This window comes from Eurosta solidaginis, chromosome 2 (genome assembly GCF_040869045.1).
Source record: "Eurosta solidaginis isolate ZX-2024a chromosome 2, ASM4086904v1, whole genome shotgun sequence".
Classification (NCBI taxonomy): Eukaryota; Metazoa; Arthropoda; class Insecta; order Diptera; family Tephritidae; genus Eurosta; species Eurosta solidaginis.
Window position 1 is genome coordinate 297,822,443 of NC_090320.1, and position 13,624 is coordinate 297,836,066.

Consider the following 13,624-nt stretch of genomic DNA (forward strand, 5'->3'; position numbering starts at 1 on the left):
TGTTACTGCCTAAACTTTCATCGCTAAGTAAATGCATTTTCGTCGCTTGGTTGACACTAAATAACACGACTCTGGTTCTTTGTCCTAAAGTTTATTTCATGATTTCCTGTTTTATTATAAAGAAAAACGAAAAGAAAATACCTTTTTTCGGTATAAGGTTTTCTTTCGTAATATTTATGGTAACAATACTCATGGCGCTAGAGGTGTTTTGTACAAATCTAGAATAACCAAAAATCTCGTCGCGAAAGTGTAAATATGAAGCTGATGCTTTTTCCATACATGTGGACAATTTATTAAAGTCTGAGATATAAAATATGAATTAAATATATCTCTCATCCACTGTGAAGCCTACGAAGCCTATGAAGCCTACGAAGCATATTTTGGCTGTCCTGTTTGGAATCAATACAAGACTTAGGCTCCACATGTTGCTTGTAGTTAATGTAAAAGATGTTTGGAAGGTAAGCAAATTTTATTTAAATAGTGTTAGAAAGTATAGTTTATTCAGTAATGAGTAAAATATGTTTAATTTATAATTGAGAAACATACGCAAAACACAATGTAATACTGATAATATATAACAAAGTGTTTGTTACAAAGTATATCATATTTCGTACTCTAACACCCCCACTCGAATTATAATATTTCTAAACCCATGTTTTTGCAATGATAAATATGCTTTTCTTTGAATAGAGCTTTTGTCAGAATATCTGCAGTTTGATTTTCAGTTCCAATTTCATAAAGTGTTACCGCTCTTTCTTCAGCGCACTGACGAATGAAATGATGACGTATGTTAGTTAGGGATCAGAATACACCCGCGGTAGGTATGCCTGTCGTAAGAGGCGACTAAAATACCAGATTCAAGGGGCTGTGTAGCGCAACCCTTCAGGTTGCCAGCGCAATATATAGCTTCTCCAAACCCAATTGTCAACCTCACCTATCCGCGGCGAATCCTGTTTCACTAACAGACGAGGCTCTGGCGATCCCAAGCTCCTCATGGAACTTGGGGGTAGGGAGGGAGGGAATGGCCTGAAGGTTTAATGTGACCACATAAATCGTTCCCGTGATGGTCGGGCTAGTACCTTAATGGTGCTATGGTACCGGAGCGTACCGGATTTGTATCCGTCAAAGGACCATCACATCGATAACACTCCCCAAAGCCTTCGGGGAGCAACCTTATCGCTACAACAACAACAACAACATCATGACGTATGTCAATGTGCTTTGATCGTGCATGGTAGCTATTTGTTGTTGCTAGATGGAGTGCACTCTTGTTATCACAGTATATTGGAATCATTATGTTAGTACAATCGATTTCAGAAATAAAATTTTTCAACCACAGAGCCTCTTGTGTCGAAGAAGATAGTGCCATGTATTCTGCCTCAGTTCTTGAAAGTGCTACTGTTGTTTGCCGTTTACTATTCCACGAAATCGCTCCGTTCATCAGCATAAATACATATCCCGTAACTGATCGCCTATCGTTTTCGTCAGATCCCCAATCGGCATAAGAAATCCACAAATGTCCTCACTGCCTCCAGTTGAAAATTTTAAACTTCAATCCTTCGTACCTTGTAAATATCGGAATACTCTTTTCACTGCTGACCAATGAGCGTTCGAAGGATTGTTATTAAATTTACTCAAATGACTAATAGCATGACAGATATCAGGACGAGATGTTTGAGCTAAATACATCAAACTTCCTACTGCTTCCTGATACGGTACATTTTGTATTTCTTGTTTTCCAGCTTCGGATGTTAATTTCTTTAATTTTGTATTCGGATCTAGAGGTGTTCCAATAGGCTTTCAATCTAACATAACAAATTTTTTTAATACTTTATAGGCTTTTTGATAAAGTCTAATTTGATTTTTTTCTCTTTCTATATATCTTTCCAAACAAAATTTAATCATGCCCAAATCTTTCTTTTTAAATTTGTTCATAAAATAATCTTTTAGCTGGTGCTTAATTTCTGTAACGTTGGTAAAAATTAGCAAGTCATCAACATAAATGGTAACGTAAATCCTCAAATGATTATGGATTTTATAGTAAACACATGGATCAGTTTTTGAGCGAAGTAAACCAAAACGTCTAAGTCCTTTGTCTAACTTTAAATTTACTTGCCTATTTCAAACCGTATAATGGCAGGCCCATAACCTGTTAGAAAGTATAGTTTATTGGAAAATGAATAAAATATGTTCAATTTATAATTGAGAAACATACGCAAAGTACAATGTAATACTGATAATATATAACAAAGTGTTTGTTACAAAGTATATCATAATTCGTACTCTAACAAATAGTAAATTAAATAAAGTAGACATATTGATTTCTCTTCCTATATTTTAGGTTGGTATCGAGGTGAGAAAAGATCTATGAACTTTGCAACACCAAGAATCTTGCGAGTACAAAAGACCACTTTAAACACAACTACTTTTGCATTGTGAATTTGAGTAAAAGACGTAGAGGTAAAAATGCAAAACCTATCGAATATCCTGACATTGAATCTTCTTCTGCTCCAGTCGCACACGATATGACACTACCAGTACCAGAGCCACCGAAAAAAGAGAAGTGGATCCTCTCTTAGTTCTTATAAAAGCAATGCGGATAAGAAGTTATTACTGAGACCAGAACAACCAAAATATCAATTCATCACTACTGAAGATTTTAATGGTTTGATTGGAGATTTAAATTTACCAAAAAGTAAAGCCGATCTAATAGGCTCTTTTTCGAACAACGTTATCAAGGCCAATATAATGAAAACATGATGGGAGACTATATTTGGGGTTTATTGAGGGATAGTACCTATTAACATAAATGAAAAAGAAAAAGTGTACACTTTTAAATCAGTTTCCACTTTTTTGTAAGTTATTTCGATATCAAAATTTTATAAAAATTTTTATTTGAATTGTTTCATTTTCAAGTAAAATTTAAAACCGCAGATTTTGAAAAATTTCGTTCGACGGTTTCCTAAATAGGAAGGCAAACTTTTTCATGCCATATATTTTTTTTTCGTCAAATTACGACCTAAAGAATTGAAATTTAATGCTTTGAAGTCAACGTCAAATTTTGTGTTGACCCGTGTAATGGGCGGGGTCTGCATTTGTTGCGCGTAGAGTGTCACTTTTCGAATAGTTTCAACTGAACGATCTGAGGTAATAGGATATATCGATGGGTACTCAGCCCAATTTTTGACTGCATGGTATATACAGGTGCGAAAAGAAAAATAGAAGCGGCAATTTTGCGCGAAATTTTGTCAATAAAATTTTTTTATGTATTCGAAATTTGAAGAAAACACTTATAAGACGTTTTGTAGATGAAACTCAAAAACGTTTTCGAAAAAATTCAAAAATTCCAGAAAACTGTAAAAATTTCGAACTTTTTATTGGGATTTCTTTGATTATTTTTGAGTATACAAAATGAAAGTTATAGGGTTCAACACATTCACATTGATTTTGGAAATCTTTTTTTCCAGTTTTCAATTTTCTTTTTTCTAGCATATAGTATTTCCCAAGAGGATGGAGTTACATATTTTATTACAAGGGTCCTGGTTTCTGATAGCGTTTTTCTGATTGGTCGTTGAGCTAACTTCTGGTTACACTATGGACTCATTTAGTCTATGTGTGGTTCCCACGGACCGACCAGCTGGACTTAACCTGACCTAACCCAGATTTTCCTTAATGCAAAGTGTGTATATTTTTTTTACTCGAAAGAAAATCTGAATTACCTTTGTAAAAAAAATCCTTAAAAAAATGCAAATTTTGAGAGGACTATGTACTTTTTTGGTCTGAAATTGATTGGGATACAAAACTACATATTCAAAAAAAAAAAAAAAAGGGCTCTGATAAAAGTTTCAAAATGTTTGTAAAATTTTCTGAAATTTTTTCGAAAACGTTTTTGAGATTAGTTTGTCACTACTATTTTTCTGTTCGCTGCTGTATGTGCCTATGTCTGTTCTTGTTTGAATATGTAAAATAACTGTCATGTCTGGGATTTAAATTTTTCTGTAAATACATATGTCTATGTGAAATAATAACGTATACGTAAATATGGCCGAATGTATTTGTAAATCTCAAAAATCGGTGCACATAAATGAGATTAAAAATAATTAATGAAAGACTGTCGCACTGACAAGTCCATTAAATGTGATTTCTTTTGCTTAAGCTCATTTTTGATATTTTTTTCTTAAATTTATGGCGGCAGCATAAAGCGAATTTAATGTAATTTTTTAAAAGTCGCATTGTTTCGAATTGAGCTTTATTAAGAGGTGCTTAAAAAAAAATAAAAATATTAGTGGCTGGTAAATGATCTCATAAATTTGTTGCACTTGAAGACTTTTAACATATGTTGATGGCTTGATAAAAAAAAAAAAACAAACAATTTCAAATCCCCAACGTTGTTTGGCAGGTAGCCATCAGAATATTTTAACTCGCATAAACATAATTCGAAACACATTACCCAATAGATATGTATATAGAATTGATGTGTGAGTGTAAATCGCATTTAACAAATATTTCTACGTACGTTTCAAAAGCAATTCGCAACAACTGGTTTTCTCACAAAATTATGACTAATAATAATAAAAATTTTAACATGCTAATGCGCTCGAAGGACAAAACAAAAATGTCAAAATTTACAGCAACACTTTGCAAATACCAAACACTTGCATGCAAATGTCGAGCGAGAACACACAACTGCCCCTAAGTGTTACATAGTCGTCTATACATATGTATGAACATAAAAACAAAAAAAATTCAATATATATTTTAACAAGCTTACTTATCAAGGTATGCAAATTTTCGTAAACATTCACACACACAATCAAATACAGTGAGCTATACGCACATGCCTCACTAAGATTTTTCTGAAAACGCTGCAGTGATTCATTCCATTGCTATGCATTTTTTTGTTTTTGGTCAGCTGGCCGTGCCTCTTGGTCAGCTTGAACTTGCAACTGCCAGCAAGAATTTCGGTAAATTTAGTGCATTTACGAGGGACGCTTTTGAAGCTTAATAATTAACCAAGATATATATATTAATAAATAATCAAATCAAGTTATGAGTTTTAAAATTTTTTAAAATTTGAGCAGTCACGGGACGGCTTGCGGATGTGAAATATCGATATTATCTTCGAAAAGTATTATGCAGAAAAAAAACTGATTGCGATAGGAACTAAACATAGCATATTTATTTTACATATTCTACGGCACAGTACAATATATAAGATATTCTGAAATATAGTAGTTTATATATTCTTCAGGACAGTATATATTATATTGTACAGTACATCTACAGTTATATTTTACATATTATATATTCCATATATTATATTATGCAGTACAGTACTTTACATATTCCATAGTTCATATTCTACATATTTTACATTGTACGTTACAATACAGTACAATTCACATTCTACAGTACATATTCTACATATTAAATCTTCTACATTGTACAGTATATTGCAAATTCTATGATAAAGTACTATACACATTCTACAGTACAATACAGTACTTTATATACACATTGATTAGTACATTACACATTATATAATTTGGTACTTTACATATTCTACAGTACAGTACATTTTATACTCTACAGTACATATTCTACGTATTATTCTTCATATCGTATTGTACACTACAGCACATTAAACATTACACAGTACATATTGTACACATTATATTAAACAGCACAGCACAGTACATTCTATATCCTGTAGTTCAGTGAACTACCTACTATCCCAGTAAACAGAGGAATTTTTAGTTTTGTAACTTCTGGTAAAAAGAGTGTTGCATCGTCTTGGCTCTCTTTTATTCTCTCCATGTTTGATCCCTGTCTTTCCTTTCACCCTTTTACGTTCTCGATTTTTCTCTCTTCTACCCCCACTTTCTTTCCTCTCCCTCAACCTCCCTCTATTTTTCATCATCTCCTTCCGTTCCCTTGCTTACTCTTCTTCCTCTCTTCCCTTTGCCCATTCTTCATTTTTATCCCCATTCCTACTCCCAATTTCCTTCCTATCTCTCGCTCTTTGTCTTTTTCTTCCTAGCCCCTTATCTTTCTCGCCGTCTACAATTCTCACTCTTATATTTTATTTTCCTTATTCTCTTTTTCTGCTTATGGCTTCTCGTATAACTATCCGTTCGTCTCCCGCTATCCTTCTTAACCGCCGTCCTTTTTTAAAACAAGAAGTAAAATCTACTAACAATCTCATCAAAATCACTTTGAAATTCGACCCAATGTCAATCTCGTTCCCAAGTCCTATTGTACAACCCTTGTATATATGTACACATATACTTGCAAAAGAGACCTGCAGCGCCGTAAATCAAAGGGAATTTTTATTTTAAAAAAATTTGTGAAAATAGTAAGGAACTACATAACAGTAGCAATTGTTTGTTAATTGTACATAACTAATATTGTAAAATAAAAAAAATTAAATGCAATGTGACGGCACAAAACAAAATAAAAATTTCTACAAATTTGAAAATTCTTCAATTAAATTTTTTAACTTTTAAAACAAGCAAATGTTGAAGTAAAACCTTTAAAGATACAAATTTAAGTTCATGGAATGGGCTTAGCGTTATCTAGTTATTTAAACTAACATCAAAATATTGCATACTAGAAGATCGGGCAGACATTATCCTGCCCGAGCTTTTGATAATTTAACAACAACAATAAAAGGAATAAAGCCGAGCTTATCTTTCAATTTTTGTGTGCTGTTTTTTTCTGCTTAGAACCTTTTTGTGGCAAAAATATTTTCGGAGAGTTTAATACATAGTGAGGCAAAACAGTTTAACATGAAAGGGCATAAATAAATGCTGAACAGACAGTTGTTGCTGAATTTTCACAAACCTAAATACCCCAGAAGGCGGCCACCGTGGTGTGATGGTAGCGTGCTCCGCCTACCACACCGGATGCCCTGGGTTCAAACCCCGGGCAAAGCAACATCAAAAATTTTAGAAATAAGGTTTTTCAATTAGAAGAAAATTTTTCTAAGCGGGGTCGCCCCTCGGCAGTGTTTGACAAGCGCTCCGGGTGTATTTCTGCCATGAAAAGCTCTCAGTGAAAACTCATCTGCCTAGCAGATGCCGTTCGGAGTCGGCATAAAACATGTAGGTCCCGTCCGGCCAATTTGTAGGGAAAATCAAGAGGAGCACGACGCAAATTGGAAGAGAAGCTCGGCCTTAGATCTCTTCGGAGGTTATCGCGCCTTATATTTATTTTTTTAAATACCCCAGAAAACAGCTGCTTAGCTAAATGACGACCCAAGAGCGATAAGGAAACATCTCCGTAAGCCATTTGATCTAAAGTAGCATTAAGAGCCCTTATGTATGTCCCACATGACTTACTGAGAATGGAGTTATCCCATAAAAATATCATGGTAATAGAGCAATTGCGTGCCCAATACGAATAGAAAAAAGAAATTCATTTAGTCATGTCCGTCCGTAAACACGATAACTTGAGTAAATTTTGAGGTATATTAATGAAATTTGGTATGTAAGTTCGTGGGAACTCATCTCATCGCTGTTTAAAATGAACGAAATCGGACTATAACCACGCCCACTTTTTCGATATCGAAAATTTCGAAAAACCGAAAACGTGCGATAATTCATTACCAAAGACGGCTAAAGCGATGAAACTTGGTAGGTGAGTTGAACTTATGACGCAAAATAGAAAATTAGTCAAAGTTTGGACAATGGGCGTGGCAGCGCCCACTTTTAAGAGAAGATTATTTAGAAGTTTTGCAAGCTGTAATTTGGCAGTCGTTGAAGATATCATGATGAAATTTGGCAGGAACGTTACTCCTATTACTGAATGTGTTCTAAATAAAAACAAGTAAGGAAGGTTAAGTTCGCGTGTAACCGAACATTACATACTCAGTTGAGAGCTATGGTGACAACATAAGGGAAAAAACCATGTAGGAAAATGAAACGAGGGAAAACCTGGAATGTGTTTGTATGACATGCGTATCAAACGAAAGGCATTAAAGAGTATTTTATGAGGGAGTGGGCCATAGTTCTATAGGTGGACGCCATTTAGGGATATAGCCATAAGGGTGGACCAGGGGTGACCCTAGGATTTGTTTGTACAATATGGGTATCAAAAGAAAGGTGTTAATGAGTATTTTAAAAAGGAGTGGGCCTTAGTTCTATAGGTGGACGCCGTTTCGAAATATCGCCCTAAAGGTGGAACAGGGGTGACGCTAGAATGCGTTTGTACAATATGGGCATCAAACGAAAGGTGCTAATGAGTATTTTAAAAAGGAGTGGGCCTTAGTTCTATAGGTGGACGCCGTTTCGAAATATCGCCATAAAGGTGGACCAGGGGTGACTCTATAATGCGTTTATATAATATGAGTATCAAATGAAAGGTGTTAATGAGTCTTTTTAAAAGGGAGTGGGCCTTAGTTCTATAGGTGGACGCCTTTTCGAGATATCGCCATAAAGGTGGACCAGGGGTGACTCTAGAATGCGTTTGTACAATATGGGTATCAAACGAAAGGTGTTAATGAGTATTTTTAAAAGGGAGTGGGCCTTAGTTCTATAGGTGGACGCCTTTTCGGAATATCGTTATAAAAGTGGACCAGGGTTGACTCTAGAATGCGTTTGTACAATATGGGTATCAAACGAAAGGTGTTAATGAGTATTTTAAAAGGACGTGGGCCTTAGGTCTATAGGTGGACGCGTTTTCAAGATATCGCCTTAAAGGTGGACCAGGGGTGACTCTAGAATTTGTTTGTACGATATGGGTATCAAACGAAAGGTGTTAATAAGTGTTTTAAAAGGGAGTGGGCCTTAGTTCTATAGGTGTTCGCCTATTCGAGATATCGCCATAAACGTGGACCAGGGGTGACTCTAGAATTTGTTTGTACGATATGGGTATCAAACGAAAGGTGTTAATAAGTGTTTTAAAAGGGAGTGGGCCTTAGTTCTATAGGCGGACGCCTTTTCGGAATATCGTTATAAAAGTGGACCAGGGTTGACTCTAGAATGCGTTTGTACAATATGGGTATCAAACGAAAAGTGTTAATAAGTGTTTTAAATGGGAGTGGGCCTTAGTTCTATGGGTGGACGCCTTTTCGGGATATCGCCATAAACGTGGACCAGGGGTGACTCTAGAATGCGTTTGTACAATATGAGTATCAAACGAAAGGTGTTAATGAGTATTTTTAAAAGGGAGTGGGCCTTAGTTCTATAGGCGGACGCCTTTTCGGAATATCGTTATAAAAGTGGACCAGGGTTGACTCTAGAATGCGTTTGTACAATATGGGTATCAAACGAAAGGTGTTAATGAGTATTTTAAAAGGACGTGGGCCTTAGGTCTATAGGTGGACGCGTTTTCAAGATATCGCCTTAAAGGTGGACCAGGGGTGACTCTAGAATTTGTTTGTACGATATGGGTATCAAACGAAAGGTGTTAATAAGTGTTTTAAAAGGGAGTGGGCCTTAGTTCTATAGGTGTTCGCCTTTTCTATATGCCGCCATAAAGGTGGACCAGGGGTGACTCTAGAATTTGTTTGTACGATATGGGTATCAAATGATAGGTGTTAATGAGTATTTTAAAAGGGAGTGGGCCTTAGTGCTATAGGTGTTGGCCTATTCGAGATATCGCCATAAAAGTGGACCAGGGGTGACTCCAGAATGAGTTTGTACGATATGGGTATCAAATGAAAGGTGTTAATGAGAGTTTTAAAAGGGAGCGGTGGTAGTTGCATAGGGTGACCCAGAATATCATCTGTTGGATACCGCTAATTTATTTATATATGTAATACCTGCCAAGATTTTAAGGGTTTTTTATTTCGCCCTGCAGAACTTTTTCATTTTCTTCTACTTAATATGGTAGGTGTCACAACCATTTTATAAAGTTTTTTCTAAAGTTATATTTCGCGTCAATAAAACAATCCAATTACCTTACCATGTTTCATTCCTTTTTTCGTATTTGGTATATAATTATGGCATTTTTTTTAATTTTTAATTTTTATAAGTTTCGATATCGAAAAAGTGGCCGTGGTCATAATCGGATTTCGTTCATTTTTCATACCAAGATAAAGTGAGTTCAAGTAAGCACGAGAACTAAGTTTATTAAAGATATGTCAATTTTTGCTCAAGTTATCGTGTTAACGGCCATGCGGAAGGACAGACGGATGACTGTGTATAAACACTGGGCGTGGCATCAACCGATGCCGCCCATTTTCACAGAAAACAGTTAACGTCTTAAAATCTATGCCCCTACCAAATTTCAAAAGGATTGGTTAATTTTTGTTCGACTTATGGCGTTAAAAGTATCCTAGACAAATTAAATGAAAAAGGGCTGAGCCACGCCCATTTTGAAATTTTTTTTTATATTTGTATTTTGTTGCACCACATCATTACTGGAGTTGAATGTAATTTACTTATATACTGTAAAGATATTAAATTTTTTGTTAAAATTTTACTTTACAAAATTTTTTTTTTAAAAGTGGGCGTGGTCCTTCTCCGATTTTGCCAATTTTTATTAAGCGTACATATAGTAACAGGAGTAACGTTCCTGCCAAATTTCATCATGATATCTTCAACGACTGCCAAATTACAGCTTGCAAAATTTTAAATTACCTTCTTTTAAAAGTGGGCGGTGCCACGCCCATTGTACAAAATTTTACTAATTTTCTATTCTGCGTCATAAGTTCAACCCATCTACCAAGTTTCGTCGCTTTATATGTCTTTTGTAATGAATTATCGCACTTTTTCGGTTTTTCGAAATTTTCGATATCGGAAAAGTGGGCGTGGTTATAGTCCGATATCGTTCATTTTAAACAGCGATCTGAGATGAGTGCTCAGGAACCTACATACGAAATTTCATCGAGATACCTCAAAATTTACTCAAGTTATCGTGTTAACGGACGGACGGACGGACATGGCTCAATCAAATTTTTTTTTGATCCTGATTATTTTGATATATGGAAGTCTATATCTATCTCGATTCCTTTATATATGTACAACCAACCGCTATCCAATCAAACTTAATATACTCTGTGAGCTCTGCTCAACTGAGTATAATTAGCAAAATCGGATGATGAACACGCCCACTTTAAAAGTCAAATATTAACAAAAAATACCTTTACAGTATATAAGTAAATTATGTCAACATTGAACTCCAGTAATGATATGGTGCAACAAAATACAAAAATAAAAAAAATTTCAAAATGGGCGTGGCTCGTCCCTTTTTCATTTTATTTGTGTAGAATATTTTTAATGCCATAAGTCGAATAAAAGTTAATCAATCCTTGTGAAATTTGGTAAGGGCATAGCTTCTATGTCGATGGGCGAAAATCGGTTGAAGCCACGCCCAGTTTTTATACACAGTCGACCGTCTGTCCTTCCGCTTGGCCGTTAACATGATAACTTGAGCAAAAATCGATATATCGTTACAAAACTTAGTTCACGTACTTATTTGAACTCACTTTATCTTGGTATTAAAAATGCGCGAAAGTCGACTATCACCACGCCCACTTTTTCGATATCAAAAATTTCGAAAAATGAAAAACATGCTGTAATTCTATACCAAATACCAAAAAAGGGATGAAACATGGTGATTGGATTGAACATCCTTTCAATCCAAGTGCTCCAAGTGTGTTCTTCATTGCTACAACTTCTGTGAAAATATGGTCACCTAATATTATTTTTTAATATAAGATAATTGGAACCTACAATGTGGTACAGAGTACCAGTTTTCTGTAGGTGGTCTCATCTTCACCGTTTGTCATATATCACATGCAACTGATATAGTAACCAAATCGATTTTCCAGTTTAGATAGTAATTTTTCTATGGACCCGACCCACGCGACGCCTGTTGGTCCTCAAAACATATAATTTCGATTGTAAAATCCCTTATGTTAAACCTAAAAATGTAACCAACGAAATCGAAATAATTACAACAAAGTATTTCTTCATGCCGCACTTAAGAATTCATGAAATATATGATATTATAATTTCTCTTTTCGGCCTTTCATTAAGCTTTCATATCAACGCATGTGTTCTGAATGTCGGCACCGTTAACAAATATATTGAGTTTGATAATTTTTGGCCACACATATGCAAGCATTTTTAGTTCACGTCAGAAAAAAGGGGCGTAGCTCAACGTTCCTTTGGTAATTAACCTGAATTTTATTTATTTTATAATTAAAGGCTGTACGCGAAATCCCGTTGCATTATTAACCAATAATAAAACCAATAACTCAGTGAGTATACAAAAATGCAAAGAGGAACAAATAAAAGAGTGAAAATGATGAAAACCATTTAAATGCTAATAAGCCAAACATACTTTTAGGGAACCTTTAAGCCATCACTGGGGAGCTTATCATGTCATTTGAACGTAACGCGATGTCGCATGAATGCTAATATAGATAGCGTCAGACAATGTAATGATTTGATTGTTTGCGCGTAAACATTTTTGTTGTTATATGTGTGTGACATCTATTTGGATTGTACTTGTTCCAATCAAATATTCGCAAGTGCTATTTTTCGTTAATTAAGTGCTTCCAAAGCCAGCGCCAATGAAATCTAAACAGATGCAGGTAGAGCTTAAGTGTTAGACTCTATGGACAAATAGAGGGGAAGAAAAATGTGAATCGTAAAAATACCAATTCAAACAAAGAGCACATCAAAGCTTGCGCCTATTTTCGATACGCCCACTAATCCTACAGCACAACGCGTACGCTATCACTACGGCAACAAATATAATCCGCTGCACCTTTTCACATTAAATTTTTAGTATTTCTGTGTTAGCTGGTGGCTGGTGTCCAACTCTTGTGCGGGAGCAGCAGATGGTTTACGTTTGGGGAGGAAGTCAATGAGCAGCTCGATAAGCTTGAATGAATAAGTGATTCCACAAACACATACATATGTAGGTTCATAGAATTGCTAAGCGTGTGAACTGTGTAGAGGTTTTTTCGCCTTTTCAATACCTAACGAAATTTAGTTATGTGCGTGCGTTTGATATATTTTCTTGGCGTCTACCTGAAATCCTCGCAAGTTGCAATGAGTGCGTGCCGCAAGCAGCAAAAAAAGCGCCGCCGCCATAATCAATAAACAAATTTGGCTTACCACTGCCTACTTGCACTGTCTGATAGAGCGGCTGGCACACAGACATATTGTGTTTATGTTTTTTATGCCGCGCACCTGCCCCTGCGCTCATGCAACTGCCATTCTGATCCTGTTTGCTCTTGTTACTGACATGATCAATTTTTATAATTTATCGCCTTCGTCGAGTTTTTGGCCTCCATGTCCGCACTCCTTTTAACTATTATTATTATGGACACGCAATCGTTATGACATAAATTGTGACAAATTTTTTTATTTAATATACATATAATGTAAATAAAAAATATCTGCTGAGCTCGCCGTTGGATTAGTGAGTAGTGTGGAAAAAATTTGTCAGATTAAAGCAAAAAAATTAATATCAAATTCATAAAAGTAAGAAAGTTGTAGTTAGCTTGAAGGCGAGGAGTCTATACCCTAAATTTCTTTAATAAAAAAAAATTGATATATGGTGTTATTCAATTACCCTCTCCGTCTCCGACTCCCTCTTTCACTCCTTCTCACTCTCCTTCACCCCCTCCCCCCCCCCCCCCTTCTCTATCCTAAAGTTCTGTGAT

The 13,624-nt window shown here is 35.5% G+C and overlaps 1 long non-coding RNA gene across 1 annotated transcript; it reads left to right on the forward strand.

Moving 5' to 3' along the window:
• The first annotated feature begins 47 nt into the window (after positions 1-47).
• LOC137242879 (uncharacterized) lies at positions 48-3,764 on the forward strand. The gene is made up of 3 exons (XR_010950393.1): positions 48-458; positions 2,342-2,460; positions 2,515-3,764. It is a non-coding gene; the product is annotated as an uncharacterized lncRNA (long non-coding RNA).
• Positions 3,765-13,624: the final 9,860 nt, after the last annotated feature.